We start from the raw sequence: 5,000 nt of genomic DNA, 5'->3' as shown, positions 1-5,000 counted from the left end.
TTACGGACAGTCATAGCAATTGATTCCTTTCATTTTGCAGTTGTACAAGAAAGGGTTTTGATATGATCCCATGGCTTCAAAATGCAATTCCACTGTACAGTCTGAGAGTGATTGTCTGTGACAGGCTCAAACTTTGAATCCCAGAAAACATGTTCACCGCTTCACAGAAATTTCGGTCAGAATTTCTATTGAAATTTGAATTTTGTGGCTCGTTGGTCTAGGGGTATGATTCTCGCTTAGGGTGCGAGAGGTCCCGGGTTCAAATCCCGGACGAGCCCATGTCACGGTGTCATGATTATAGTAGCAATGGATTCCTTTCTTTCTGCAGTTGTAAAAGAAAATGTTTTGTTTTTCATGGCTTTACAGTAATTTCGGTCAGAATTTCTATTGAAATTGAATTTTTGTGGCTCGTTGGTCTAGGGGTATGATTCTCGCTTCGGGTGCGAGAGGTCCCAGGTTCAAATCCCAGACAAGCCCAAGCTGTTGAAAAGTCACGGTGTCATGATTGGTTACCAAATTAAAAGAAATGCATAGTTCCCCGATGTACTGTTCAGTTCTGAAGAAGGTTCCAGTCAAGAATTTATTTAAAGTGAAGCTAGGTTCACTGCACCATATCTGAATTTTGATTTTCCAGTCTTCTACAAAATCCAGAGGCATTCTGAAACATCCTTGAATGTTACGGACAGTCATAGCAATTGATTCCTTTCATTTTGCAGTTGTACAAGAAAGGGTTTTGATATGATCCCATGGCTTCAAAATGCATTTTTGGGGGATTTCAGAAATTTTTTAAATTTCCAAATAAAAGTCAGAATTTGTGGCTCGTTGGTCTAGGGGTATGATTCTCGCTTTGGGTGTGAGAGGTCCCAGGTTCAAATCCCGGACGAGCCCATGCTGTTGAAAAGTCACGGTGTCATGATTGGTTACCGAATTAAAGGAAATGCATAGTTCCCTGATGTACTGTTCAGTTCTGAAGAAGGTTCCAGTCAAGGTCGAGAATTTATTTAAAGTGAAGCTAGGTTCACTGCACCATGTCTGAATTTTGATTTTCCAGTCTTCTACAAAATCCAGAGGCTTTCTGAAACATCCTTGAATGTTACGGACAGTCATAGCAATTGATTCCTTTCATTTTGCAGTTGTACAAGAAAGGGTTTTGATATGATCCCATGGCTTCAAAATGCATTTTTGGGGGATTTCAGAAATTTTTTAAATTTCCAAATAAAAGTCAGAATTTGTGGCTCGTTGGTCTAGGGGGATGATTCTCGCTTTGGGTGTGAGAGGTCCCGGGTTCAAATCCCAGACGAGCCCACGCTGTTGAAAAGTCACGGTGTCATGATTGGTTACCGAATTAAAGGAAATGCATAGTTCCCTGATGTACTGTTCAGTTCTGAAGAAGGTTCCAGTCAAGGTTGAGAATTTATTTAAAGTGAAGCTAGGTTCACTGCACCATGTCTGAATTTAGATTTTCCAGTCTTCTACAAAATCCAGAGGCTTTCTGAAACATCCTTGAATGTTACGGACAGTCATAGCAATTGATTCCTTACATTTTGCAGTTGTACAAGAAAGGGTTTTGATATGATCCCATGGCTTCAAAATGCATTTTTGGGGGATTTCAGAAATTTTTTAAATTTCCAAATAAAAGTCAGAATTTGTGGCTCGTTGGTCTAGGGGTATGATTCTCGCTTTGGGTGTGAGAGGTCCCGGCATCAAATCCCGGACGAGCCCACGCTGTTGAAAAGTCACGGTGTCATGATTGGTTACCGAATTAAAGGAAATGCATAGTTCTCTGATGTACTGTTCAGTTCTGAAGAAGGTTCCAGTCAAGGTTGAGAATTTATTTAAAGTGAAGCTAGGTTCACTGCACCATGTCTGAACTTTGATTTTCCAGTCTTCTACAAAATCCAGAGGCTTTCTGAAACATCCTTGAATGTTACGGACAGTCATAGCAATTGATTCCTTTCATTTTGCAGTTGTACAAGAAAGGGTTTTGATATGATCCCATGGCTTCAAAATGCAATTCCACTGTACAGTCTGAGAGTGATTGTCTGTGACAGGCTCAAACTTTGAATCCCAGAAAACACGTTCACCGCTTCACAGAAATTTCGGTCAGAATTTCTATTGAAATTTGAATTTTGTGGCTCGTTGGTCTAGGGGTATGATTCTCGCTTAGGGTGCGAGAGATCCCGGACGAGCCCATGTCACGGTGTCATGATTGGTTACCGAATTAAAGGAAATGCATAGTTCCCTGATGTAATGTTCAGTTCTGAAGAAGGTTCCAGTCAAGGTTGAGAATTTATTTAAAGTGAAGCTAGGTTCACTGCACCATGTCTGAATTTTGATTTTCCAGTCTTCTACAAAATCCAGAGGCTTTCTGAAACATCCTTGAATGTTACGGACAGTCATAGCAATTGATTCCTTTCATTTTGCAGTTGTACAAGAAAGGGTTTTGATATGATCCCATGGCTTCAAAATGCATTTTTGGGGGATTTCAGAAATCTTTTAAATTTCCAAATAAAAGTCAGAGTTTGTGGCTCGTTGGTCTAGGGGTATGATTCTCGCTTTGGGTGTGAGAGGTCCCAGGTTCAAATCCCAGACAAGCCCACGCTGTTGAAAAGTCACGGTGTCATGATTGGTTACCGAATTAAAGGAAATGCATAGTTCCCTGATGTACTGTTCAGTTCTGAAGAAGGTTCCAGTCAAGGTCGAGAATTTATTTAAAGTGAAGCTAGGTTCACTGCACCATGTCTGAATTTTGATTTTCCAGTCTTCTACAAAATCCAGAGGCTTTCTGAAACATCATTGAATGTTACGGACAGTCATAGCAATTGATTCCTTTCATTTTGCAGTTGTACAAGAAAGGGTTTTGATATGATCCCATGGCTTCAAAATGCAATTCCACTGTACAGTCTGAGAGTGATTGTCTGTGACAGGCTCAAACTTTGAATCCCAGAAAACACGTTCACTGCTTCACAGAAATTTCGGTCAGATTTTCTATTGAAATTTGAATTTTGTGGCTCGTTGGTCTAGGGGTATGATTCTCGCTTAGGGTGCGAGAGGTCCCGGGTTCAAATCCCGGATGAGCCCATGTCACGGTGTTATCATTATAGTAGCAATGGATTCCTTTCTTTCTGCAGTTGTAAAAGAAAATGTTTTGTTTTTCATGGCTTTACAGTAATTTCGGTCAGAATTTCTATTGAAATTGAATTTTTGTGGCTCGTTGGTCTAGGGGTATGATTCTCGCTTCGCGTGCGAGAGGTCCCAGGTTCAAATCCCAGACAAGCCCAAGCTGTTGAAAAGTCATGGTGTCATGATTGGTTACCAAATTAAAAGAAATGCATAGTTCCCCGATGTACTGTTCAGTTCTGAAGAAGGTTCCAGTCAAGAATTTATTTAAAGTGAAGCTAGGTTCACTGCACCATATCTGAATTTTGATTTTCCAGTCTTCTACAAAATCCAGAGGCTTTCTGAAACATCCTTGAATGTTACGGACAGTCATAGCAATTGATTCCTTTCATTTTGCAGTTGTACAAGAAAGGGTTTTGATATGAACCCATGGCTTCAAAATGCATTTTTGGGGGATTTCAGAAATTTTTTAAATTTCAAAATAAAAGTCAGAATTTGTGGCTCGTTGGTCTAGGGGTATGATTCTCGCTTTGGGTGTGAGAGGTCCTGGGTTCAAATCCCAGACGAGCCCACGCTGTTGAAAAGTCACGGTGTCATGATTGGTTACCGAATTAAAGGAAATGCATAGTTCTCTGATGTACTGTTCAGTTCTGAAGAAGTTTCCAGTCAAGGTTGAGAATTTATTTAAAGTGAAGCTAGGTTCACTGCACCATGTCTGAACTTTGATTTTCCAGTCTTCTACAAAATCCAGAGGCTTTCTGAAACATCCTTGAATGTTACGGACAGTCATAGCAATTGATTCCTTTCATTTTGCAGTTGTACAAGAAAGGGTTTTGATATGATCCCATGGCTTCAAAATGCAATTCCACTGTACAGTCTGAGAGTGATTGTCTGTGACAGGCTCAAACTTTGAATCCCAGAAAACACGTTCACTGCTTCACAGAAATTTCGGTCAGATTTTCTATTGAAATTTGAATTTTGTGGCTCGTTGGTCTAGGGGTATGATTCTCGCTTAGGGTGCGAGAGGTCCCAGGTTCAAATCCCGGATGAGCCCATGTCACGGTGTTATCATTATAGTAGCAATGGATTCCTTTCTTTCTGCAGTTGTAAAAGAAAATGTTTTGTTTTTCATGGCTTTACAGTAATTTCGGTCAGAATTTCTATTGAAATTGAATTTTTGTGGCTCGTTGGTCTAGGGGTATGATTCTCGCTTCGCGTGCGAGAGGTCCCAGGTTCAAATCCCAGACAAGCCCAAGCTGTTGAAAAGTCATGGTGTCATGATTGGTTACCAAATTAAAAGAAATGCATAGTTCCCCGATGTACTGTTCAGTTCTGAAGAAGGTTCCAGTCAAGAATTTATTTAAAGTGAAGCTAGGTTCACTGCACCATATCTGAATTTTGATTTTCCAGTCTTCTACAAAATCCAGAGGCTTTCTGAAACATCCTTGAATGTTACGGACAGTCATAGCAATTGATTCCTTTCATTTTGCAGTTGTACAAGAAAGGGTTTTGATATGAACCCATGGCTTCAAAATGCATTTTTGGGGGATTTCAGAAATTTTTTAAATTTCAAAATAAAAGTCAGAATTTGTGGCTCGTTGGTCTAGGGGTATGATTCTCGCTTTGGGTGTGAGAGGTCCTGGGTTCAAATCCCGGACGAGCCCACGCTGTTGAAAAGTCACGGTGTCATGATTGGTTACCGAATTAAAGGAAATGCATAGTTCTCTGATGTACTGTTCAGTTCTGAAGAAGTTTCCAGTCAAGGTTGAGAATTTATTTAAAGTGAAGCTAGGTTCACTGCACCATGTCTGAACTTTGATTTTCCAGTCTTCTACAAAATCCAGAGGCTTTCTGAAACATCCTTGAATGTTACGGACAGT

At 40.3% G+C, this 5,000-nt stretch overlaps 6 non-coding genes across 6 annotated transcripts; all 6 read left to right on the top strand.

Annotated features, from left to right (window-relative positions):
• Nucleotides 1-206: 206 nt before the first annotated feature.
• trnap-agg (transfer RNA proline (anticodon AGG)) lies at nucleotides 207-278 on the top strand. The gene has a single exon. It is a non-coding gene; the product is annotated as a tRNA-Pro (tRNA).
• Nucleotides 279-816: 538 nt separating this feature from the next.
• trnap-ugg (transfer RNA proline (anticodon UGG)) lies at nucleotides 817-888 on the top strand. The gene has a single exon. It is a non-coding gene; the product is annotated as a tRNA-Pro (tRNA).
• Nucleotides 889-3,009: 2,121 nt separating this feature from the next.
• Nucleotides 3,010-3,081, top strand: trnap-agg (transfer RNA proline (anticodon AGG)). Its single transcript has one exon. It is a non-coding gene; the product is annotated as a tRNA-Pro (tRNA).
• Nucleotides 3,082-3,619: 538 nt separating this feature from the next.
• Nucleotides 3,620-3,691, top strand: trnap-ugg (transfer RNA proline (anticodon UGG)). The gene has a single exon. It is a non-coding gene; the product is annotated as a tRNA-Pro (tRNA).
• A 411-nt stretch (nucleotides 3,692-4,102) lies between these two features.
• On the top strand, nucleotides 4,103-4,174 carry trnap-agg (transfer RNA proline (anticodon AGG)). The gene has a single exon. It is a non-coding gene; the product is annotated as a tRNA-Pro (tRNA).
• A 538-nt stretch (nucleotides 4,175-4,712) lies between these two features.
• Nucleotides 4,713-4,784, top strand: trnap-ugg (transfer RNA proline (anticodon UGG)). Its single transcript has one exon. It is a non-coding gene; the product is annotated as a tRNA-Pro (tRNA).
• The last annotated feature ends 216 nt before the right edge of the window (nucleotides 4,785-5,000 follow it).

The sequence above is a fragment of the Labrus bergylta genome, chromosome 11, assembly GCF_963930695.1.
Source record: "Labrus bergylta chromosome 11, fLabBer1.1, whole genome shotgun sequence".
Classification (NCBI taxonomy): Eukaryota; Metazoa; Chordata; class Actinopteri; order Labriformes; family Labridae; genus Labrus; species Labrus bergylta.
This window is presented reverse-complemented; position numbering and strand designations above follow the sequence as displayed.